The sequence below is a fragment of the Rhinopithecus roxellana genome, chromosome 11 (genome assembly GCF_007565055.1).
Source record: "Rhinopithecus roxellana isolate Shanxi Qingling chromosome 11, ASM756505v1, whole genome shotgun sequence".
Lineage (NCBI taxonomy): Eukaryota > Metazoa > Chordata > Mammalia > Primates > Cercopithecidae > Rhinopithecus > Rhinopithecus roxellana.
In genome coordinates, this window is record NC_044559.1 from 33,355,991 (window position 1) to 33,381,945 (window position 25,955).

General features: G+C 45.4%; 1 protein-coding gene across 2 annotated transcripts in view; it reads left to right on the plus strand.

Moving 5' to 3' along the window:
- Positions 1-9,736: 9,736 nt before the first annotated feature.
- The window catches only part of ACSL5 (acyl-CoA synthetase long chain family member 5), a 54,959-nt gene continuing 38,740 nt past the window's right edge, over positions 9,737-25,955 (plus strand). Inside the window, exon 1 of one of the 2 annotated variants that reach the window (XM_030940898.1) lies at positions 9,737-9,998. The gene's annotated coding sequence lies outside the window, so the exon portion shown is untranslated. Of the gene's footprint in view, positions 9,999-11,887; positions 12,180-25,955 lie in introns of those variants that run through there. The other variant, XM_010365920.2, reaches the window with a different exon arrangement.

Sequence of the window (25,955 nt, forward strand, 5' to 3'; positions counted from 1 at the left end):
CTCCAGGTACTCGGTATTCAGAGATACGGAATGACTAACAGTGATGTCATTAATTCCAAAGTCACTTTCCATAAAATTTTAGGTTTGCCAAGACAGCTTTGCTGTCATAGTGTTCCAAACACTGAGCAAATACCGAATGTGTCCTGGCCGGGAGCGGTGGCTCACACCTGTAATCCCAGCACTTTGGGAAGCTGAGGTGGGCAGATCACCTGAGGTCAGGAGTTCGAGTCCAGCTTGGTCAACATGGTGAAACCCCATCTCTACTAAAAACACAAAAATTAGCCAGGCATAGTGGCAGATGCCTGTAATCCCAGCTACTCGGGAGGCTGAGGCAGAAGAATCACTTAAACCTGAGAGGCAGAGGTTGCAGTGAGCAGAGATCGTGCCACTGCACTCCAGCCTGGGCAACAGAGCAAGACTCCTTCTCAAAAAAAAAAAAGAAGAAGAAAAAAAAAGAATATGTACTAATCCATCTTTCTCTGGTGATGACACACTCTTGACCCATAGAATGTTTCTCCATCTGTGCAAATTGGCCACCTGTGTGGCACTGGGTTTGGCATCTGGCAGCTTATTTCTGGTAGATAACCATCCATCTAAAGTGACGCAGGATGTCCCTGACTCCTCCGCCCTCTCCAGTTTCTTGTCTGGAGAAACCAGGAGCCCTCTCACTTTCTGGCATTTCCTCTCTACTCCTGGTAAAGGCTCTTGAGCCAAACACGTGGTGTGGCTCTCCCTAGGCTGTGAGCCCAGGGAAGGAAAGCTTGTAAAGCAGAGGATAATATCCTTAAAGGCTTGAAGAGGAGGGAGGTGCTGACCTCCCCCCAGAGTACTGGTATTCCTATCTACGGCACAGGAACCCTGGCTTCTCCCGCCACCTTCCTGTAGAAGGCAGTGTCACAGAATGGCTGTGAGCATAGGTTTTGGAATGAGAAAAGCTGGCATGGGCAAGTTATGTATTATCTGAACCCAGTTTCCTCATTTGTAATTACTCTGACAACCTTATGCAAGGATTAAATGAAGTAGTAAATGTAAAATACACAGCATAGTGCCTGGCATGTAACAACAGCCAGTACGTGGTAGCAGTTTTAAAATAAGGATCTATTGCTCCAGGCAAAAGATCATAAAGTCTGTTGGATGGATTCTATGTTGACCCAAAGGAACAAATTGCTGCTGCAGAAACCAGAGGAACTGATAAAAGATGTTGCTGGGACAGGTTTCTGAAGATGTCTGGATTTATCTTTGCTAATGTATACATGCACATACATAGTTTTCAAGCATGACATGGGATGATGAAGCTCTGGCTGGTTATTAGTGGGGAAAAAAGTTCTCCCAGAACAATTACAACATGTTCACTGCTGCTGCTGGGTAACACTACCTTTTGCTTATATCCTGTAGGTATTAAGTCAAAGGGCCTTTAGTTTCTTTTTCTTTTTTATTGGACTGAGTCTCACTCTGTCAACCAGGCTGGAGTGCGGTGGCGTGATCTTGGCTCACTGCAACCTCCACCTTCCAGGTTCAAGCTATTCTCATGCCTCAGGCCAGGTTGGTCTCAAACTCCCGACCTCAAGCGACCCATCCACCTTGGCCTCCCAAGGTGCTGTGATTACAGGCATGAGTCAACAAGCCCGGCCAAGGCCTTTAGTTTCTAAATCAGCACTGTCCAAAAAAATAACATGAGCAACATATATTATTTAAGATTTTCTAGCAGACACATTAAAAAAAGAGTAAAAAGAGCAGTTAAGATTACTTATCAAGAGTATCCAAAATATTATAATTTCAATACATAATCAATATTTTAAACATTGAGATTTTATGTTATTTTCTGTATACCACATCTGGAAAATTTGGTGTGTGTTTTATACTTAAACACATCTCAATTTAGATTTGCCTCATTTCAACTGCTCAGTAGCCACGTGTAGTTAGTGGTTACAGTATTGAACAGTAAATCTTCACTCTGAGCGACCCTGCAAGACAGTGATGTTTCCTCTGGGGTGTTGAAGGTTTTGGGAATTTCAACTTGACACCTCTCTCAGTGGCCTCAATTCTGTCCCTCTGATTCTTTAGTGCTCTTTGGAAGCTCTTGCTGATAAAGGAACAAGCTGCCTATATCATGACTGTGAATAATATTTACTCAACATACTTAAAGGCTGAGATGGGGCCGAACATGGTGTCTCACACCCATAATCCCAGCACTTTGGGAGACCGAGGTGGGCAGATCACCTGAGGTCAGGAGTTTGAGACTGGCCTGGCCAACATGGTGAACCCCTTCGCTACTAAAAATACAAAAATTAGCCTGATGTGGTGGCGGGCACCTGTAATCTCAGCTACTTGGGAGGCTGAGGTGGGAGAGTCACTTGGACCTGGAAGGCAGAGGTTGCAGTGAGCCGAGATCACACCACTGCGCTCCAGCCTGGGCAACAGGGCAAGACTCCACCTCAGGGGGAAAAAAAAAAAAGGCTGAGATGGAGCCGTTCATAAGCACATCCTGAGGGTTGAGGGGGATCAGTGTCTATTGGCCCTTCCATGTGTCATGTATCTTGCCTCACCCATTGGACAGCTGAAATCTAAGGCTGAAAGGCAATTTGCTTTGTGTGTGTGGTTCAGGAAAGGGGAGGGGTGCCTGGGGTTGAGGGAGCTTTTCATTGTAATCTGGGCAAACACCATTCTTGTCAGCCAAGTGCTCACACTTGGGTAACACTTCCTTCCCACAAAGAATAAGCACGTGTTCTCAAGAGCATGCATGCTCAAGCGATTGCTATTAGCAGCTACAGTTAAGAGAAAGAGTTGCTGCCATTGCCAAGCTGTGGGGTCAACTTCTTCCTCATGCCCTGTGAAGTACCCATGGTGCAGGGTTCACCGCAGGGCCCAGAACGGAGCTGTGAGCCCTTGCTGCATAGCAGACGGCTAAGAAGAAAGAGCTAGGGGGTTGCACAGCTGGGACGCGTGGAGCATTGGCCCCTCCAGTGGAGTGAAGCAAGGCTCTGAGTTGGTAATGGGCTCTGCAGCAGGCAGGATGTCCAGGTTGCTAGGGAGCCCTTCTCAAGGGGGGAGGTAGCTGTTGCCCCACCCTTGGCATCAGGTCCACATGTCTAGTATTGGGTCTGGCTTCCTGTAGGGCAATGGATCTTAGTTTTCTTTGAGAGACCAGTAAAAATTCCCAAAAGAAACGCACATATAAACACACCAGGTTGCTAGGGGATCTTGGAAGAGATGGTATGCAGTCACAGATATGTGCTTGGGCTCTGAACTCAAGACTACCTGAGCTCAAAATCTGACTCTGATACTCAGCCAACTGTTAGCTGTGTACCTTGGACAAGTTTCTTGGACTCTCTTAGACTTTTCTCTCCTTCTAAATAGCAATAAAAACTTACGTAGGGCTGCTGTGTGATTAAATGAGATAGTACAGACAAAGCTCTTAAATGCAGTGTTGCCACCACGCGGTAGGAGCTCAGTCATGTTCACCATCATGAAGGCCTTCAGAGAGGATCTGGCATGAAAGCCTTGGATCACTGCCCTGTAAGTTGTACTTTGAGTGTCATTAGCCTTTTGAAATAGCAGATAACCAGGGAAAGGGCGGACATGAAATTCCATGGCTGATTATGACACCCTCGTTATGAGGTAAGGGACTTCGCTCCTTCCTTCTCATATCTCAGTACAAGGATAAACTTCAGAGTCAACTCTGCCATGTGGGATGCTAAAGGTCAGTGTAACACAGCTCTGTTTTTGCCCACTCCATGCCATCACAACCTCTGCCCTGCTGTTCAGCTAACTCTAGGAAGGGACATCTCCCCGCTTTCTTTGTGATCCATCATTGTGAAATTTACAAGAATAGATCTAGCCCATAGCTCTAGGTCTTTGCTTCTCTTGCCTGTTGAATCATGTTGTTTGCCTGGAAAAGATTTGACGTAGGGGTCAAAACAGCCTAAGATCCTTCCTAAATAAGTGTTTCCCATGCTTTACATGTCTCAGCTACTGCAGACATCATGTGCTTCCCCTTTTCTCTCTGATTCTCACATTTCTTCTTTGCCTTCACCAAAAATGCTTATGGTAAGCATTATTTTGTGACTGTTCCATCATCTTAATCCAATGAAATGTTCTAAAACAAAAGATCTAGAGGTTTAAGATGAATCTTCTAGATTCTGAGGTCAGAAGTTATATTAAAAGGAGAAATTTGGGGCCCGGCATGGTGGCTTACATCTGTAATCCTAGCACTTTGGGAGGCCGAGGCATGTGGATCACTTGAAGTCAGGAGTTCAAGACCAGCCTGGCCAACATGGTGAAACCCTGTCTCTACTAAAAGTGCAACAGCAAAACAAAATTAGCTGGGTGTGATGGCAGGTGCCTATAATCCCAGCTACTCGAGAGGCTGAGGTAGGAGAATTGCTTGAACTCAGGAAGCAGAGGTTGCAGTGAGCCAAGATTGTGTCACTGTACTCCAGCCTGGGCAACAGAGCAAGACCCTGTCACACACACACACACAAAAAAAAAAAAAAAAAAAAAAAAAGACTTCATTAGGTTCAGTGGTCTCTGGAATCTGGACATATTTGCTAAGACCTTTAAATAACATTTGGTTGCCCTGCCTGACTCCTCTCTACCTGCTGTGAAATCTGCTTTGCAACCAGCTGTGCTTCCTAAAGAAAGGCAGATTTTCAGAGACAAGCTGCAAATCACTTGGCTTTGCAAAATTGCCTGAAAGTATTAAAAAATAACACTTGGCCCCACCAGCACCATCATCACTCTTACCAAGCTATAGGATCTCGAAAAGGGTTGTCATTTCTCTGAGCTTCTATTTTTCTTGTCTGTACAAATCGTAACTAACTTCCGAGTATATTGTGAGGATCAAATGAAGTGTTTGTCACAGGACCTGGCTCCCCGCAGCCACTGGAAATTTGGATGTTGAAAGTATTGTTCCCACTCAGACCTCACAGGTTTGCTAAGAGGCAAGCTAGAAGCATTTTATAAACTGGGAGGAGCTATGTGAATGCATGATGGCACTATGTAAAGTTAGTCTGCTTATATTGTCTGTCTTTCTCCGCTTTCTGAAACATGGGGGTGCTGGGTGCGGTGGCTCACGCCTGTAATCCCAACACTTTGGGAAGCCAAGTCAGGCGGATCACTTGAGGTCAGGAGTTCAAGACCAGCCTGGCCAACGTGGTGAAATTCCATCTCTACTAAAAATACAAAAAAAATAAAAAAATAAAAAAATTTAGCCAGGCATGGTGGCAGGTGCCTATAATCCCAGCTACTCGAAAGGCTGAGGTAGAAGAATAGCTTAAACCCGGGAGGCAAAGGTGGCAGTGAGCCAAGATTGTGCCACTGCATTGTAGCCTGGGCAACAGAGTGAGATTTCATCTCAAAAATAAAGTAAAATAAAATAAAGGGAAAGCCTGGTTTCTGTTTCTGAAGAGCTGCCAGCCTCTGCCATTAAAGGTAAAATGGCTGTTTCCAGGGTGTGTTACAAAACTCTAGAATGTTAGACTCTAGTATTCTAGAACAACATTGTGTAGTACATGTGTGGTTGGGAACAAGATGGGAGGGTATACAAACAGTTCCCAGCAGCGTGGTTGTGAGTATGCCAGCGTTGTAACGGGAGTGTATACAAACGGTTCCCAGCAGCATAGTTGTGAGTATGTCAGCATTGTAGCGGGAGTGTATACAAACGGTTCCCAGCAGCGTGGTTGTGAGTATGTCAGCATTGTAGCGGGAGTGTGTACAAACAATTCCCAGCAGTGTGGTTGTGAGTATGTCAGCGTTGTAGTGGGAGTGTGTACAAACAGTTCCCAGCAGCATGGTTGTGAGTATGTCAGTGTTGTATTGGGAGTGTGTACAAACGGTTCCCAGCAGCGTAGTTGTAAGTATGTCAGCGTTGTATTGGGAGTGTATACAAATGGTTCCCAGCAGTGTGGTTGTGAGTATGTCAGCGTTGTAGCGGGAGTGTATACAAACGGTTCCCAGCAGTGTGGTTGTGAGTATGTCAGTGTTGTAGCGGGAGTGTATACAGTTCCCAGCAGCATGGTTGTGAGTCAGTCAGCATTGTAGCGGGAGTGTGTACAAACAGTTCCCAGCAGCGTGGTTGTGAGTATGTCAGCGTTGTAGTGGGAGTGTATACAACAGCGTGGTTGTGAGTATGTCAGTGTTGTAGCTGTGGGGCAGACTCCTCACTCCTCCAGATCTCACCTATGAATGACCTTAAAAGTGAAAGTTTGTACTTTTTAGGGGTTGCAGGATGCCCAAGCCTAAAGATTATTTATTTTTATATTGGGTTCTAAATGGATATGGCTGCAGGAGGGGAGGGAGTGACAGAGCGTGTTGCCAAGAAGCTTATCTAACACGTTTTTGAAGAGAGAGGCTGTAGGAAGCAGTGATTTATCAAGAGACGGTGTAGCCTGCTCGGGCACTGGAGACCTGGGTTCTGGGCTTCTCTCTCTCATTAGTTAATTCATCACCTGAGCCAGCTGCCTCACGTTTTGGCATTTTAGATACCCTCACAAGTAAAATGACTGTTGTTGGATCAGCTGATGTCCCCCATACACCCACTCTCCTACCCACCTGGGCTGTCTAGTGGTGATGCTGTGCAGCTTTGTTTTATATTTACCTAAAGAAGTGCAACCATGGCTGCCAATACCTCCTGCTGTGGCCAAAGCTCTGCTCTGAGACTTGGCCTGCAGGCTGCTCTTGAAGACCGCCTCTCTCCTGGAGCATCTGAGGAGTTCCATTCTGTGTCAAGTTTCCCCCCACCTGCAGGCTCACCATAGCAAATGCAATCCCTGTGACATTTCAGTAGCTGGGCCCTTCGAAGTCAGGATAGCTGCTTGAAGCAGAGATGCTCCTAAATGTGGTCCAAGGGTGGTCCCCAGACCAGTAGAATCCATATCACCTGGAATTGTTAGAAATAAAGATTCTTGGAACCTAGATCAGACCTACGGAGTTAGAAATTCTAGCCAGAAATCTATGTTGTAACTAACAAGCCCTCCCTGAGGATTGTGATGCTGAAGTTTGGGAACCCCTGGCTTGGAGTATCTTGCTCTCTGGTAAGTGTGGTGTCAAAGCAGTTCAGTGGGTTGCTACTTAACACAACTGGGCCCTAGTCCAGTCAAGTAGTTCTCACACCCCCAATCCCCATTGAACTGTCTTCTTTAGACACTTCTTAGAAGCCCTTTTCTTTCACGTGCTAAGGAAGGACTAAGACTCTGTGGCAAAAAGGTGACCTTCAAGAGTTAATGAGCAGGCTGGGCACGGTGGCTCATGCCTGTAATCCCAGCACCTTGGGAGGCCGAGGTGGGCAGATCACCTGAGGTCAGGAGTTTGAGGCCAGCCTGGTGAACATACAGTGAAATTCCATCTATACTAAAAAAATACAAAACTTATCCAAGCATGGTGGTGCATGCCTATAGTCCCAGCTACTCAGGAGGCTGACGCAGGAGAATCACTTGAACCCAGAGGGCAGAGGTTGCAGTGAGCCGAGATCACACCACTGCACCCCAGCCTGGGTGACAGAGCAAAACTCCATCTCTAAGATAAAAAAAAAAAAAAAAAAAAGTTAGTGACCCAGGTTGGGTGCAGAGGCTCACACCTGTAATCCTAGCATTTTGGGAGGCCGCGGTGGGTGGATGACTTCAGCCCAAGAGTAATAGGTCAGCCTGGGGAACAGGGCAAAATCCGTATCTAGTAAAAACTTAAAAATTAATCAGGTATGGCGGTGCATGCCTGTAGTCCCAGCTACTCTGGAGGCTGAGGTGGGAAGATAACCTGAGCCCAGAGGGTGGAAGTTACAGTGAGCTGAGATTGCACCACTGCACTCTAGCCTGGGTGACAGAGCAAGACCCTGTCTCAAAAAAAGAAAAATCCTGTGTGTTGAAGAATCCAGGTCTCTGTGGCTCAGCAAAGGTAGGTGACTGGAGAGAGGACTGTTACCTAAATGGTGTGGTGGCAATGACCTGTAGTCCCAGCTGCTCACGAACCTGAGGTGGGAGGATTACCTGAGCCCAGGAAGTCAAGGCTGCAATGAGCCATGATGTTGCCACTGCCTGAGTGATAGGAGTGAGACCCTGTCTTAAAAAAAAAAAAGCCAGGCACAGTGGCTCACACCTGTAATCCCAGCACTTTGGGAGGCTGAGGCAGGCAGATCACTTGAGGTCAGGAGTTCAAGACCAGCCGTGGCCAACATGGTGAAACCCCATCTCTACTAAAATACAAAGGTCAGCCAGGCGTGGTGACACACATCTGTAGTCCCAGCTACTTAGGAGATAGAGGTAAGAGAATGGCTTGAACCCGGGAGGCAGGGGTTGCAGTGAGCCAAGATAGAGTTGCTGCACTCTAGCCTGGACAACAGAGTGACACTCTGTCTCAAAAAAAAAAAAAAAAAGAAAAAGTTAATGCACATGAGAATCTGACCTAAGAAGGCTTCTGTGTTAATATGCTAGTCTCTCCTCCACACAAGAGTCAACAGGAAGTGGTCTTAGCTTCTGATTTTGATATTGGCCACCTGACCAAATACAGTAAGAAGAAACCTAATGCAGCATTTCCCTGAATTTCTGCAAAACTGATGCACAGAAAGATTTCAAAGATCTAAGGTCTGCTGGTAGCTGAACATACACAGATCAATGGGGCAGCCTAGAGGCCAAGGCGCTGCAGCAGTTCTCGTGACTCTGAGTCAGGCGCTGTCTTGACCAACCGGTTGTGTGATTCCAGAAGACTTCTTTCACCTGAAAAGGCCTCATTGGCCTCACCCGTACAGTAGAAGTTGCACATGGTCTCCAGGGCTTCTTTCATTTCTACCCACTGTTTTTGTTTAGTAATGATGCCTTGCAGTCCTAATGATCTTGGAATCAAGAATGGCGACTAGTGAACTTCAAAATGGAAAGAGAGGCTGAGCGTGGTGGCTCATGCCTATAATCCCAGCATTTCAGGAGGCCGAGGCGGGCAGATCACTTGAAGTCAGGAGTTCCAGACCAGCCTGGCCAACATGGTGAAACCCTGTCTCTGCTAAAAAAAAAAAAAAAAAAATTTAGCCTGGCATTGTGGTACATGCCTATAATCCCAGCTACTCTGGAGGCTGAGGCAGGAGAATTGCTGGAACCCAGGAAGTGGAGGTTGTGGGGAGCTGAGATTGCACCACTGCACTCTAGCCTGGACGACAGAGTGAGACTCCATCTCAAAAAAAAAAAAAAAAAAAAAAAAAGAGGAAAGAGAGAGTAGGATGGCTGAACCATGATGCAGTAGCAATGCTTCTTATTTGAGCACCTTGCTAGACTATGTGTGCTGCAGACTGTGTTCATGATTCCGAATCCTAAATACAACTCTCCTAGGCTTGTCTCTCAGCCTAGACTCTAGACTGTTTGGCTCATTTGGTTGTCTTGGAGATGTTCTAATGCTGAAGGGGGCAGTAGTCCCTTCTACAAGATAGCTGGTCTCCAAATGCACACCTCTGCTTAGTCTGAATCCTAAAGTTATAGCTTGAGCCAATTAAAGTGGGTTCTCATTTTTCTCTCACTCTGATCTCAAGGAGCCCTTTTTCCTCTAGTAATCTAGACCTTCCTCTTCCTTTCACAATCTCAAGGATTGTGCCCCCAAAGCAGATGCAAAGCTCTGTCTACCCCTTCTCCTTCCCCTGAGGTAGAGCTTTATTGAAGGTTTCTCTTGGTAAACGTTAGCTTTCTGAACTGTGGGCTGTCTTTTTATTTTTTCCCTCTTAAGCCCATTGCATAACAATCTCTTGTTGTAATCTTTTGCCGAACACTGCTTTTCTTACTGTCAGAGGTTACTACAAGGGTTTGAACAGGTAACTTCTACCTTTGAACTTCTATTGCGACAGATTCAAAGGTTCCAGGGGAGTGCGTTGGCCACTCTCAGGACAGTACACAGTAGCTTCGGGTGTGTCCCAGTCAGTCCCAGGAGCTGTGGAAAGAGTAGAAGTGCCTGAAGGTGGTGCTGAATCAGTACAGCCAGCTGTGAGGGGAGCACTTCCTCGACCCAGGAAGGAAGAGTCTTCTCCCAAGGTAAGCCACAATGATACTACCTGCTCTATATTGAATATATCTGTGAGATAGTAGGGAGGTGGGTGGTGTGGGGAAAGAAAGTGGGATTTCTTACTCTCAGCCTAAGGCTCTTTTATAATATGAAATTACATTTAGTTGAATAGTAATCTCAGCTGACTTGTGTGGGAGGCAAAGAAAAAAAATCTGCTGGAAAGGGGGTGGAGATACATGAGCTGTCCAAATGCTAGCAGGGGATGGAACTGGAAGGGAACACTGATTTTGCTAAGTGTACTAAAGCACACAAAACCAGAACGTGGGTCTCCTTCATCTTCCATTGAGAAGTTTCTGTCTCAGTGTAGTTAGAAGGATCATGTGTCAGCTGCTGACGGCAGAGAGTCCCATTTGGCAGAGAGAGAGGAAGGGAATCAGCAGATATTCAATTAGGTGCTGGGGACTGTTCTGGGTAGATGACGTATGTTACTTCATTGGTGCATCTCCTCCTGTAAAGCAGGTGGTATCATTCCCATTTCACAGATGCATAGCACATCTCCAGGCTGTTAAACAGCATGGCCTAAGCTACATAGCTCAAAGGTGGTGTGGCTAGAATTTGAGTCTTGATTGGTCAGTTTCCACAGCCTGCCCAACAACGCAGAATTCTTGTGGGTTGCCAAAACTTCTAGTTACCCCTTGAAATCCTGAGGGTGTCACTCATGTGCACAGAGGATTGATAGGAATACAACTGATGGGCCTTTAGAGTGAGTCAACCTTCCTGAACTTGAGCATTTTTATTGGTGGAGGTCAATGAAAAATAAATAAATATGTATCTTCTCCTAGCCCTGAGCCCTTTGGTGAAGGAAGACAGCACCTGCTGAAGGGCCCAGAGGTATTAGCATGGCTGAGATTCGACACCCACTCTGCCATCCTCTGCTCTCCTCTAGAGGACATTGCCTCTTGGGGAGCTGAGTTCCTGAAACTAAGCAAAAGCCAAGTGATCCTCCAGCCGTGAGATGAGCTGGAGGATGGAATGTCACAGGCCCCCCTTCATCTCCCAGCCCTTCATCTTTCTTCCATGTCCAAAGGCGGCTCCCCGGAGGCCAAGAGCTCAGCTCTTGTGTTCTCTAAGATTGTGGCACAGCTCACCCTGGCTTCCTTAGTTGGAAGCTTTTAAGACCCTGCTCTGTAGAAAGAACGAACCCTAATCTAGCTCCAGCAAAGAGCCAGGATCAGGCTGAATTTCCTGTGAGCCTTCGTGGGGGATCGAGGAGAAAGTGCTGCTTCATTCTGAGGTATCTGTGAGGTGGGGAAGGGGCAGGAAAATTTGTTATTTCTGCTTCCTAATCTGATAATGGCAGCTCCAGGGCCCATCTGTGGCCACAGCCTTAGGCAGATCAAAAATGAGACTAATACAGGTCCTGGTAATACTGGGGGTGACCAAGGCAGCGGAATCGATTTTTAAGTTAAGTTTTGAGGTGTGAATGTGTTCCAGGGAAAGAAATCATGCCAACTGAACGACTCACAGCCCTGTCATTCCTGATTTGCTTGTTGGTTTTCTTGGCTTTGCCAGAACAGCTTCAGGGACCAAGGCAGGCAGCTCTGGCGACTGGAGAGATGGGGTAAAAGGTCTTTGTGTGGGTCTGAGGGCTGAGGTGCCCTCTAGCCAGACTCTCCTGTCCTCCAAATCCAGCAGGGAACAGCGCCACTTCTGCCTTTGTGAGGCTGCTGATCTGAGGGGTACCTCAAGTTATTTTAGTTTGTTTTTTTTCATCTTAGTTGAAAGGTGATTGGCCACAGGAGGACAGGGTAAATTGCGTTGAGGCAAGCTGGCTTTTGTATCGGCCCTTAGGGGCTGAGGTGAAAGACTGACACCGAGCCAGGGTAGCTTTGGCAGCTTCTCCCGTCCTGGTCAGAACACTTCCACTTTCAGTTGTGAAAAAAAAAAAAAGAAAAGAAATTAAAACCAGGAAGTGAAGTCCCTGAGCATGTTAGAAAGCCTGACATGGCCTGACTCGGGACAGCTCAGAGCAGGGCAGAACTGGAGACGCTCTGGGCCAGACTTCTGCCCGCATGGACGTTCTGAAGCTACCCTGTCTCTGGAGGAACGGGAGTGAGGGAAGAAGGACAGGGACTCGTGTGGCAGGAAGAACTTGGAGCCGGGAAGTCCCTGTTGGCTAGAAGCACTGAGAGATGTGGCCCCCTCCCAGGGTAAGGGGACCATCGAAGGGGTGTTATTCAGCAAGGGGGTCTTGTGAGGGTGTGACAGAGGCCAAGGGGGCATCCTGACCCCCGACTTTCGTGAAGCGACTTAGAATTAAGGGCCGGCTGAGTTCTACAGGCACACCAGCTCTCTTCCTCCTGGTCTCAGGCATGCCTTCAGATCCTGTGTCAGGAGGAGCAACGGGAAGGAAGGATGTGGGGCATGCATGGAGCTCACTTTCTCCCGACTCTCTTGGGGGAGATGAACCACAACAGAGACCTCTTTTTGTGGGTCTGAGCATCCAGCATAGCTCTCCTGAGGTGGGCTGGGAATTTGCCCTCAATTTTATGTTGGATAAGACTGATGAATGAGACCGATGGGGTGGGAGAGACAGATGAATGGAGTTGAGTGTATTTTAGGAAGCAGGGTCACAGGTTAAGTATCAGGTACTGCTTAATTCCTAAGTACTTCCTTCCTGATGCCCACTCCCTGAGGGTCCTAAGGTGAACCTCAAAGACCCTCAGGGAGTAAGCACTAGAAAGGGACTCTACCGCCGGGGCTTAGTACCTTCTGAGATATCAACCTTTTTTTGGTGGTCTGAAAGGTAGGATGGAATCTGTAGCTCCAATGTGTAGGTGACTGGTATTCTATATCAGAGGCAGAGTCTTAAAAAATATCATTAAGGCCAGGCGCAGTGACTCACACCTGTAGTCCAGTTCTGGGAGGCCGAGGCAGGTGGATCACCTGAAGTCAGGAGTTAGAGACCAGCCTGGCCAACAGGGAGAAACCCCATCTCTACTGAAAATACAAAAAGTAGCCGGGCGTGGTGGCATACGCCTGTAATCCCAGCAACTCAGGAGGCAGGACAATTGCTTGAACCTGGGAGGTGGAGGTTGCAGTGAGCTGAGATGGTGCCATCGCACTCCAGTTTGGACGACAGAGCGAGACTCTGGCTCAAAAACAACAAACAAACAAACAAAAAACCATTGAAACCTGACTTAGTTTTTGTTTGTTTGTTTGTTTATTTCTCCCTCCATAGTCTGATATGGAGTCACTCCGTGGTAGTCCACTCCGACGGATCAGTATTCGAGGTTAAACACTGAACATGTCTTGAAAGAGGCATGGTGTAAAATTTTGTAGGCATCTTTTGTGTATTTGGCATAATAAAAGGAACAAAAACCTAAATAAAACAAGAAGTATAAATGCAAATGCTTATAGGACAGGCAGGTAATATACAGAAGTAAAGTAGATGGTGTGTAATAAGATGCTAATGGTGGAAACTTTAGCAAAATTCAGAGCAGTCATACCCCAGATAAATGCATTCAAATTTAATTATTAAAAAAATAAAACACCTTTAAATCCAGACCAACCAGAATGTTTCAGCCTGGCCTGACCTAAAATAGTCTCTCCCAGGCTATATTATAATTTCTTGAGGGCAAAGGCACCAACAACAGTATCAGTGTGTCACTGATACTAACCATCCACCTACAGTGAGGCCACAGATACCACAAGGAGCCTGGAGATGCGGAAGGAGAGAGAAATGAATAGAGAGAGGGAAGATGAGGCCAGGGAAGTACCAGTACATAGGTACTCTTATATTTAATCAAGACAATCTTCTTCTTCTTTTTTTTTTTTTTTTTTTTTTTAGAATGAGCCTTGCTCTGTCACCTAGGCTCCCAGGCTTGAGGGCAGTGGCAACATCTCGGCTCACTACAACCTCCGCCTCCCCGGTTCAAGCGATTCTCCTGCCTCAGCCTCCCAAATAGCTGGGATTACGGGCATGCGCCACCATGCCCAACTAGTTTTTGTATTTTTAGTAGAGACAGGGTTTCACCATATTGGCCAAGCCGGTCTCAAACTCCTGACCTTAAGTGATCTGCCTGCCTAGGCCCCCCAAAGTGCTGGGATTACAGGTGTGAGCCACTGCACCTGGCCTTCAGGATTTGCCAACTTTTTAGAAACCAGGAATATAGTGTCTGCTCCTGTCTGTATCTCATATGCCTCCTCAGCAGATGGGCAGACCCTTAGCTGGAGGGCAGCCAGGAGTGACTTTTGTGCCTGGCAGCACCCAGCAAGGGTGAGGCAACCCCTGCAGCAGTGAGTCCAGCCATCACTGCTTATCACATTCTGCTGGAAATGTGTCTGGGTCTGTTTCTCCCCTGTGTGTCCGCACATCCTGAGTTCGGAAAGGGACTCTCTCACCAACTTGTCCCCCTGGCACAGGGCCTGACACTTCCCAGGTTCTCAACTCATTTTTTAAATAAATACACGAGATCTGGAGTTTGGAAGGTCAGACAGCCCATGCACTGCTGTGGTCAGGCCATAATATCAGCCTTCTTTGGGGGGAGCTGGTGGATCTCCCAGTCTTCATGGATTATTCTATTCTAAGAGTTGTGAGGTTGCGAGTGGCTCAAGTTGAGGATGTGGGGGCTAGGGGAAAGCTAGGTCAGAGACAGGCCATGGTTCCTACAACTAGAAGTGCTCTGTTTAAATAGAAAAGAGGGCTTGTTGGCCGGGCGCAGTGGCTCACACCTGTAATCCCAGCACTTTGGGAGGCCTAGGATCAGGAGTTTGAGACCAGCCTGGCCAACATGGTGAAACTCCATCTCTGCTAAAAATATAAAAACTAGCTGGGCATGGTGGTGGTCACCTGTAATCCCAGCTACTTGGGAGGCTGAGGCAGGAGAATCACTTGAACCCGGGAGGCGGAGGTTGCAGTGAGCTGAGGTCTTGCCACTGCACTCCAGCCTGAGTGGCAAGAGTGAAAGTCCATCTCAAAAAAAAAGGAAAAAAAGAAAAAAGAAAAAAGAAATGAGGGGCTTGTTAAGACCTTTGCACAGAAGTGGAGGGGCAGTAATCGTTCAAGACCGTGATCATCTCTTTTCTTTTGGGACATCTCATAATAGAACATCTGATATTGGCAAGGATGTGAAAACTGAGGAAAAGGGAAGGAAAAGGGAGCTAGACTTGATTGAGGACTTCCCATGTGCCTGACAGCATACCAGCAGTTCTATACACAGCATCTCCTTTAAGTAGTGATTTTCACCTGCTCCTTCTGCGTACAGTGGCGGGGAACTGATGCTCAGTGACTTTAAGTAACTATCCCCAGGGCTACACATGTAGTAAGTGAGGAGCTGTTGCTCTGGTACCTGGAAGGGCATGACCTTGAAAGTTTGTCCCTGGAAATGACACCATTGACAAGAAAGCTTGTTGCCTGCACTATGGAACTGTTGACCCTTGACCACTGGTTGAGACAGGCAGTGCAAGGGCTGATGCTGCAGAGAACCAACGCAAGAAGTCCGCTTTCCCAACCTCTTGCCTCACCCCGGCACGGGTGACGGGGTCCTAGCACTTTGTCCGGCCTATCTTTTTACAGACCCCCTTATCAGATCCAGTGGATTTCTGACACTACTTCCTCTTACCCCAGTTCTCTCATAATATACTTGGTCAGCAGGCCTGGGATGCCCTTTGGGGGTGTCACTGATACAAGTTGTCCCGGGGTCAGGATTTGGACTGTGACTCACTTCAAGCCCAGTGGTGGATCAAGGTTGACTCTATCAACCTGAGCTCCTGTGGGATTTGTCACTTCTGGGGTCACATCCTGTGGGTGACTCAACTATCCTCTGCTATCTTAATGGACTGACTTAAAAGGCTCTTGGTATTTGACTTAACATGACATTTCCTGATAAATGTACTCAGCTCACTGGCCAAGGCCTGGCCCCACCCAGGCTCTTTGGAGTATGTGAAGGCAATGGCTCCAGTGGTGCAGTGTCTGCACTGGGCCCCATGCACCATCTCATTCATCCTTGAAGACATCCCCCCCCCCACCACTTTTAACTACAGATGGACCCTCCATCTCCAGCAGAAATACCTCTTCATTTACCTCCCCTAAATGTCCCACTTGCCCCACTTTAGTGCCTCTAGCACATCTGGCCATTCCCCTTCTCCACTTCCACTTGGCTCCATCCAACCTAATGAGATGATTGGTCTCTCCATGAGGACAGTAGATAGAGAGACACAGACAACAGTTGAGAAAGATGGTTTGGTGGCAGGGCCACTGGCTGGAATCATAGTTGAGATCTTACTAGACATCAGCTTGATTGGTAGAATTATCTTTTTTTTTTTTTTTAGACAGGTCTCACTCTTGTCACTCTGCACATCCAGGCTCCCAGGCTGGAGTGCAGTGGTGGGATCATGGATCACTGCAACCTCAACCTCCCAGGCTCAACAGTCCTCCTACCTCATTCTCCTGAGTACCTGGGACTATAGGCATGCCCAGCTAAATTTTTTATTTTTGTAAAGATGGGGTCACACTATGTTGCCCAGGCTGGTCTCGAACTCCTGGCCTCAAACGATCCTCCAGCCTCAGCCTCAGCCTCCCAAAGTGCTGAGATCACAGGGATGGACCATCATGTCTGGCCAGATCATCATCTTTGCCCCTGGAAAAGAGACAATTGGCAATAAAGCCAGGGGATCAAGGATCACACATCTTTGAGGTTCTAGTGTTCCATCAGCCATCTTAATGTGCTCCAGTCTGCACTGGCCTCTTCCTCCTTCAACCCATGAGCTCACTGCACACACTGAAGCATTCTGTAAGAGTTGCTAGGACTAGATAGACCCATAAGTACCCAGATGGCAGGAACTATATCAGCCAAGTGTTTGTCCCTCAGCACATGGCACAGTGCTGAACAGGCAGGTCCACAATTTTTGTTTACTTTGCTGAAAATAAATGTATAGGCTGGGTACAGTGGCTCACACTTGTAATCCCAGCACTTTGGGAGGCCGAGGCGGGTAGATCACTTGAGGTCAGAGTTCGAGACCAGCCTGACCAACATGGTGAAACCCCCTCTACTAAAAATACAAAACTTAGCCAGGTGTGGTGAGGCACACTTGTAATCCCAGCTACTCAGGAGGCTGAGGCAGGAGAATCGCTTGAGCCCTGGAGGCAGAGGTTGCAGTGAACTGAGATCGTACCACTACACTCTAGCCTGAGTGACAGAGTGAGACTGTCTCAAAAAAAAAAAGAAGCCGGGTGTGGTGGCTCACGCCTGTAATGCTATAATGCTAGCACTTTGCGAGGTCGAGGTGGGCAGGTCACGAGGTCAGGAGTTTGAGACCAGACTGGTCATATGGTGAAACCTAGTCTCTACTAAAAATACAAAAATTAGCTGGGCATGGTGGCATGTGCCTGTAGTCCCAGCTACTCAGGAGGCTGAGGCAAAAGAATCACTTGACTCTGTCTCAAAAAATAAATAATTAATTAATTTAAAAAAAAAAACAAACGTATAAATAAGTTAAAAGGGCAGAGGGTAAATGTATCCCTTGCCATACACACACTTCTCCAGCCCACCAGGTGCTGCCAAAGTTGAGCGCATCCCATAGAGCACTGGTCTCAAAAGCATCATGACTGCCTGGAGAATTGGCTTAATCTTCTACTGGACCAGAAGTTCTGAGCATGTTTTCCTGTGCTAAACACACTGCCTGGCACACAGTAGGTGCTTGAATACCCAAATGGATGCATTATTAGGGAACCCTGACCTCACTCAGGTTGGGTTGCTTAGCGTTGCCCTTCTCGTGGCATGAAACCCCTGGCTGTGGCATTCTTGAGGAAGACTCCGCCGACCCTGTCCTGCTCTGTGCATAGGAGCACATTCTGTTCCTTGTGGGATTGAACACTGCAGATTTTCCTTCAACAGACTGTCTTCGCTAGTTGCCTTTCTCTCAAATTGTGCCAATGGTGAGTAAAAAGTGAAAGTGGTTTGGTAACAGCAGCTTCCCACGGTGTCTCAGGTGCCGCGCTAGGTGCAGTGGAATCCACAGGTGAGGATGGTCACTATGTGCGTGAGTCTATAGTGCGTGAGTCTATATTCGACAGGAATAGACCTCACAGCACAGGGAGGTCTATTGACACACAGACGTCCATGAGTCACTGGAAGCCTCACTGGGACCCAAACCTGAGGAAAGGGCTTATTCTGTTCCACCTCTCCTAACTCTTCGGAGCTCTGGCTCCTGTAGCTTTTCCTGTGCAATTCAGCAGCAAAGATCTCACCAGTGGATCTGCATCGAATGCCCTAATGATTTATTTATGGTATGCTTGCGTATGGTCCAGGACACCTGTCTGAAGCCTAGACTCTTAACCCTTTCTCTGCCAGCTGTCTTACACATTGGGACTGTTAGATGCCATCTAGCAATTGGGCTTGGAAGAGAGATATGAGAGGTTATTATCACTTACCTTTTAAAAAATTATCTAAGCAATCAAACTGAATCTTTCCATGGTGTGGAAACTACTACTTAGCTACCACTTGGTGTTTTAATAGGGCTTCCTTTGGTAATGCTGTCTCCCTGCTCTATCCACCACATCTCTGCGGAGATGATAAGAAGGACCTTCCCCGCTGGGTGCCATGGCTCATGTCTGTAATTCCAGAACTTTAGGAGGCTGAGACAGGTGGATCGCTTGAGCCCAGGAGTTCAAGGTCAGGTTGGGCAACTTAGGGAGACCCCATCTCTACAAAAAACTTAAAAATTAGTCGAGTGTGTTGGTGCACACCTGTAGTCTCAGATACTTGGAAGGCTGAGGTGGATCACTTAAGCCTGGGAAGTTAACACTGCAGTGAGCTGAGCGTGGGAGGATGGAGTTGCCATGAGCTGTGATAGCATCACTGCATTCCAGCCTAAGCAACAAAATAAATACATAAATAAATAAAATAAGGCCCTTCCCATCTGCCTGGGGCCATGGCTGTTATAAGACAGTGGCTTGAGCATCCATGCACGCTGGTGAGTGGCTGGGAAATCATCAGCAGGCTGTAGGTCAGGATCTCAGACCATCCTTCCTTCTTAGCTACTTGAAATGAACATTGAAAGACACACTTTCAGGGCCCCTCGGCCCCGTGACTCAGCGTTCACCTTTGCTCTGGTTTCTTATCGGCTAGGGAAATGGATGAAAAAGGTTTCCACCCACAGAGCTGCTGTCCAGCTGGATTACTTAGTGGCTGAGAAGCATTTTATACAACATGAGGGCTTGAAAGAGGCTGTGTGTCGAATGTAGCTTCGGTAGTGGGAGAGCCACGCTTGGAGAAACAAAGCTGAGGTATATGCTTAGGTGCATTCACATGAAATGCCACCAACCAAGGTGGTAGGATTTTCTAAAGTAGCTGCCTGTGTTGGAGGTGGGATTATATGGAGCTGTTCATTTTATTGTTCTTTTTTTTAAGCATGAATATTTCAGAAGAAACAGTACACATCAAGTGTTACCTTCCCAGTGAGACTACTCTAAACCTCCCTAATTCAAACTCATCTGCTGGATGCAGTGGTTCATGCCTGTAATCCCAACACTTTGGGAGGCTGAGGCAGGTGGATCACTTGATACCAGGAGCTCAAGTCCAGCCTGGTCAACATGGCAAAAACTATCTCTACTAAAAATACAAGAATTAGCCAGGCATACATCCATAATCCCAGCTACTTGGAAGGCTGAGGCATGAGAATCGCTTGAACCCAGGAGGCAGAGGTTGCAGTGAGCTGAGATCACACCACTGCGTTCCAGCCCGGGCAACAGAGCGAGACTCTGTCTCAATAAGAAAGAGAGAGAGATAGAGAGAGAGAGAGAGAGAGAGAGAGAGGAGAAGAGAATATAGAGATAGAGAAAGACAAGAGAAGAAGAAAGAAAGAAAGAAGAAAGAAAGAAGAGAAAAACAGAAAGAAAAGGAGGAAGGAGAAGGGAGAGGAAGAAGGAAGGAAGGAAGGACGATGAAGGCATTAGAGAAGGAAGATTCCGTAGAAAGGAAAGAACGAAAGAAAAGAAAGACCGCCCTCCGTTATCCCCCTCCAGAAAGAAGAGCAGAAAGAGAAAGAAGAAAGAAAGAAAGAAAACCAGTAAAAACTCATCTCCCTGCTGTATTCCCAATTCTCTTTCCCTGCTCTTGTTGTTTTTGTTGTTCCATAGTCCTATATAATCTAGTTATTGCTCAGGCTTGTTGTCAAACTCCCCAATATAATTCAACCGCATGAGGGCAGGGTTTTCCCTGCTGTATCTCCAACACCTGGAACAATACCACATATACAGCCAAGTCCTTGAGTAACTTTTGGCTGAATGATGGAGTAGCCAAGACTTTCAAGAAATCCAGTCATGATTCCTCCTCTTCCACCTGTCTTTTTCTTGTTTTTTGTTTTGTTTTGTTGTTTTGTTTTTGAGACAGGGTCTTGCTCTGTTGCCCTGGCTGGAGTGCAGTGGCACAGTTATAGCTCACTGCAGCCTTGACCTCCCTGGCTCAAGTGATCCTCCCACCTCAGGCTCCCAAGTAGCTGGGACTATAGACATGCACCACCAAGCCAGGCTAATTTTTGTAATTTTTGTAGAGACAGGGCCTCACCGTGTTCCCCAGACTGGTCTCAAACTCCTGAGATCAAGCAATACATCCACCTCAGCCTTCCAAAGTACTGGGATTTTAGGCGTGAGCCACCGCACCCGACCTCCATCTCTCTTTTTCTGCGAGGATTATCTTTTCAGAAACACAAATGCATATATAATTCATTGCAATTGAGAAGATAATGTACACACTGTCCAAATATATTTTTCTTTCTCCCTGGCAGCACATCATAAGCTCTTTTCATGTTATTACCTACAGATCGACTTTCTTTTTTAAAATACCTGGCCAGAATTCCACTGTGTGGAAGTATTATAATTTGTTTCATTATTCTCCTATCAAGGAAGGCTTTCCTAGGCTTTTGGATTAGCCTATATGGAAAAAGTCCAGTAGATTGTCCTCCAGGGAAAGCTATTCTCAGCTACCCAAGCTATTTAAAGTGATACAAAATCCAAAGGGTCAACAATTCTATAGCTTTAATGATGATAAATATAATAGCTAAATACATGAACCTATGTGCCAGGCGTGGTCCTAAGCACTTTATATATCCATTAACTCTTTTAATCATGGTGACAGCCTTAGAAGGGAGACACCATTATTGTCATTTTGTAGATGAGAAACCACAGAGAATTAAATTATCTGCCCCAGGTCACAAAGAAAATGACCAAGAAGAGCTTGAGCCCAACTAGTCTGAGCCCACATTCTTAACCTGTACTTTACATGTGATTTGTGATGTAGTTTATTGATCTCATGTCTTTCTATGAGATAAGTTGATAGTAGAATTACTAGGTGAAAGGGCATACATTTTATGATGTGGTAGAGGGCAATGGGGACTTCTCTAAGAGACGGCACCAAATGTACATTTCCACAATTCATGTTGCATTTCTCACTGTTTCATCCCTGGAATCTGATGCACAGGGGAAAGGCATGTCATTTAAATTTGCATTCTTAAGAACTGTAAGCAAAGTTGAATGTCTTTCCCTAATTGTAAGTAACTTGCTTGTTTTGCTGTGAACTTTCAGGACATCCCCTCTGCCCTTGCTTTACTGGGTTGAATTTTGTTTTTCATTGACTTTTGAGTTTCTTATTAAAGAAATTAACTCTTAGCCTGTCAGAGGGGTTCGATACTTTTTCCTCAAGTGTCTTTGTCTCTGGTATCTTTTCTGTTGGGGAAGTTTTTATTTTTATATAATCAAACTTGCCAACATTTCTGTTTATAGATTTTAGGTGTTATGTCTGTCTTGAGTCTTCTCCGTGCCAAATTATAAGAGAAAAATCTCTCCATCCTTTTTCACTCCAACTATTCTTATGGTTTTCATTGTTTTATACTTAAGTCTTTGACCTATCTTCAACTTACTTTTGTTGTAGGAATAAGAGAGTAGACAGCTTAGTGTATTCTCTCCTAATGGCTAACCAGTTGTCTCAGTACATTTATTTTAAGTGAAATAAAACTATTTTGATTTGAAATGCAATTTAGCACATGATAATAGCATCTACTGGGCGTGTTTCAGGATGATTTTATTAAATAGGTTTGTCTATTCATGACCAATAGAAAACTCCTGTAGCTGTTTTGTTTTGTTTTGTTTTGTTTTTTGAGGCAGAGTCTGGCTCTGTTGCCCATGCTGGAGTGCAGTGGTGCAATCTTGGCTCACTGCAACCTCCACCTCCTGGGTTCAAGCAATTCTCCTGCCTCAAACTCCCAAGTAGCTGAGCTTATAAGCACACGCCACCACGCCCAGTTAATTTTTGTATTTTGAGTAGGCACAGGGTTTCACCATGTTGGCCAGGCTGGTCTTGAACTCCTGACCTCAAGTGACCTGCTCACCTCGGCCTTCCAAAGCGCTGGGATTACAGGCATGAGCTACTGCGCCCAACCAGAAAACTCCTATAGCTCTATAGTAAGTATTTAAATTTGGTAATGATTACTGCACTGCTACCTACCCAATTCTTGCTATTTTTCAAAATTGTTTCACTCTTTGTTAAGTTTTATTTTTTTCTGGATGTACTTTATAATTGGCATTTTAGTTCCCAAGAAAGTCTTCATTAGGGTTGCATTAAATGTATAGATACCTTTAAGGTGACAGAAACCTTGAATATTTCAGGCATGTCTTTCCATTTTTCTAGCCTTCTTAAGTACTTCAGATCTAAACTTTTAAAATAGAGGTTTTACACATTTATTCTTATATACAATATTGTGAATAGCATCTTTTTCATGACTTCTAAATTAGTTATTTGTATAAAATAAAGGAAAACTATTACCTTTCTGCATACCAATTTTAGTAACTGGCCACCTCTGAATTATCTCAGTAATTATAAAAATGAAATGTACTAATTACCTCTTATTTCCTTAGAGGGTTTTTAGAATTTCTCCTCTCAGTTCTTTTTTTAAGTTTTGTTTTTTTTTTTTAATTGGGAGAGATGACCACAGATTTTTATCTCAGATCTGAATGTTGACCCTTTGGATTTTGAATCATTTTAAGTAGCTTGGGTAGCTGAGAATAGCTTCCCTTGGGGGACAATCTACTGGGCTTTTTCCATATGATGCTTTTCTCTGACTGAGTTTTGTGAAGCAGGATCATTGTCTCAAATCACCTCATCGGTCATTTCCCTAGTAGAAGAAATCTACTTGTGATACAGGAAAGCAAACTAGTTTAAGAAAATATTTTTTAAAAGCCTTTCATCCCGAGGCTCTGAGGAAATTGGGTGAAGCACCTTGCAACTGAACACACACCTGGTTCATGTTCATAGCGTATAAAGGAAAAGGTTATCAGATCTTTCCAGGTGTGCTCATGATGCTAATGGTTGGTAATTTCATGTTGACCTTTTGTCATTACTTTTGGGTTTGTCTAGAAATACTGACTCTGTAGTCAAGGACTGAGAGAGAGGTCTCCTAGGTTGAGGGTGGCAGGAATGCAGAAAAAATGATTTTGGAAGCTGGGTTAGAAATGGAAAGTCCAGCTCAAAAAGCAAAACTTTCATATACTGCCTCCTAAATAACAAACAGGTCTCTCTGGAGTCATAAGTTGTAAAGACTTTTGACATGGTCTCTAGGAGAGAGTAGGTAATTCCTAGTATGGAAAAATGTGTTAACTAATTGGGTGTAAGAACTTGGGGATGCTGGTCTCCCTTTTAATTAGCTTTCTGTCACCATAGGATGAGCCCATACATGCAAGAGAACACAGAAATCAATTAAATACAAATTAACGAAGGCACTTTTTTTTTTTTTTTTTTTTTTTTAGTTTTCTTTTCTTTTCTTTTTAATTATACTTTATGTTCTAGGGTACATGTGCACAACGTGTAGGTTTGTTACATATGTATACATGTGCCATGTTGGTGTGCTGCACCCATTAACTCGTCATTTACATTAGGTATATCTCCTAATGCTATCCCTCCCCGCTCTCCCCACCCCACAACAGGCCCTGGTGTGTGATGTTCCCCTTCCTGTGTCCAAGTGATCTCATTGTTCAGTTCCCACCTATGAGTGAGAATATGCATTATTTGGTTTTCTGTTCTTGTGATAGTTTGCTGAGAATGATGGTTTCCAGCTGTATCCATGTCCCCACAAAGGACACGAACTCATCCTTTTTTATGGCTGCACAGTTTTCCATGGTATATATGTGCCACATTTTCTTAATCCAGTCTGTCATTGATGGACATTTGGGTTGGTTCCAAGTCTTTGCTATTGTGAATAGTGCCACAACAAACATACGTGTGCATGTGTCTTTATAGCAGTATGATTTATAATCCTTGGGGTATATACGCAGTAATGGGATGGCTTGGTCAAATGGTATTTCTAGTTCTAGATCCTTGAGGAATCGCCACACTGTCTTTCACAATGGTTGAACTAGTTTATACTCCCACCAACAGTGGGATTTCTCCACATCCTCTCCAGCACCTGTTGTTTCCTGATGAAGGCAGATTTTTTAAAGCTTATCATTGCAATTTATATCTTATTATTGCACACACAAAACAAATAGTTCTCCAGGCCTAAAAGCAAAGATAATTTGCTTTATTGTCCTTAGACTTCCAGAAATTCAAGGTAACAGAATGATTTCTTTCTTCCCTTTTTTTTTTAGGCAGAGTCTTGCTCTGTCACCCCCCAGGCTGGAGTGCAGTGGTGTGATCTCAGCTCACTGCAACTTCTGCCTCCCAGGTTCAAGGAATTCTTGTGCCTGAGCCTCCCGAGTAGCTGGGGTTATAGGCATGCACCACCACACCTGGCTAACTTTTCGTATTTTTGGTAGAGACAGGGTTTCACCATGTTGGCCAGGCTGGTCTCGAACTCCTGGCCTCAAGTGATCTGCCCTCCTTGGCCTCCCAAAGTGCTGTGATTACAGGCGTGAGTCACCGCTCCTAGTCCAGTATGATTTATTTCTTGGCTGGACTTTCTGCCTACTTAAACCATGTAGATAACTTCATTCCAACTCTTCTAAGCCTGGAGGAGTAGATGGATCTTGAATGGTCCTTAATGTGTGTCAGAAATACACCCCTGTCACCATCCACTATCCCTATCCAATACCTTACGTAAGTATTTATTAGGAAGTAATCCTCTCCAGATTTGCCTGAATGACTTCTTATGATCTAAGATTTGGGAGTTTGAGGGTGGGGTGTTTGTACTGCAGGGAAAATGAGTTAACTAAGAGTATATGGAATAAGCAATTGTGACCTAGAAAACTGTTCATTTGCTCAACAACCACTTGTTGAAAGTTTTTTTATGTGCCAGGCATGGTGAGGGCATGAGAGGCACGGCAGGAAACAAAATTAAAATCTCTGTTCCAAAGAGAACATCAGCTCAGTGGGCACAATGAATGATAAGGAGCTAGGACTATTTCCCAGTGAACAGTGTTGTGGAGAAGAGAACACAAACTCCATGACACTGACTAGAAAGGAAAAGACAATATTCAATGAGGTGATCAGAAACAGTGGGCCTCGGAGGAAGTGACGTTTGAGGTGAGGCCTGACTGCTCAGCAGTACACAAAAATTTCAGATCTGGGGAAACGTTCCAGGCAAAGAGAAGAGCAAATCCAGAGGCTCTGGGGTGGGAACAGACTTCAAAGAGTGTTTGAGTGGGATATACATAGGAAAAATGCAATCTTTTAAAAGATAGAGACTATCAAAAGAAAATGATATTTAGCCAATAGGGATAGTATGAAAGATTCAGAGCAATAAACATAGTTGACCAAAAATTTAAATATTAGAGTAGAAGGAGCCATGTAGGACATTTATCCAAAGAAAAGGAGACTAAATGAAGACATGCTGCCCCAAGTCCACAAAGGGAAAAAAATTCAAAGCTGAATATGGGGTGATCATAACCTAGACACCAAGAATGGTCCAGGAAGCGTGCACAGAGGTGTGAAGGCAGAAGGCGTCCTTCAGCTAACTTGGGAATAAAACATGTTAGGAGCCAGGAGATGAGTGACTGT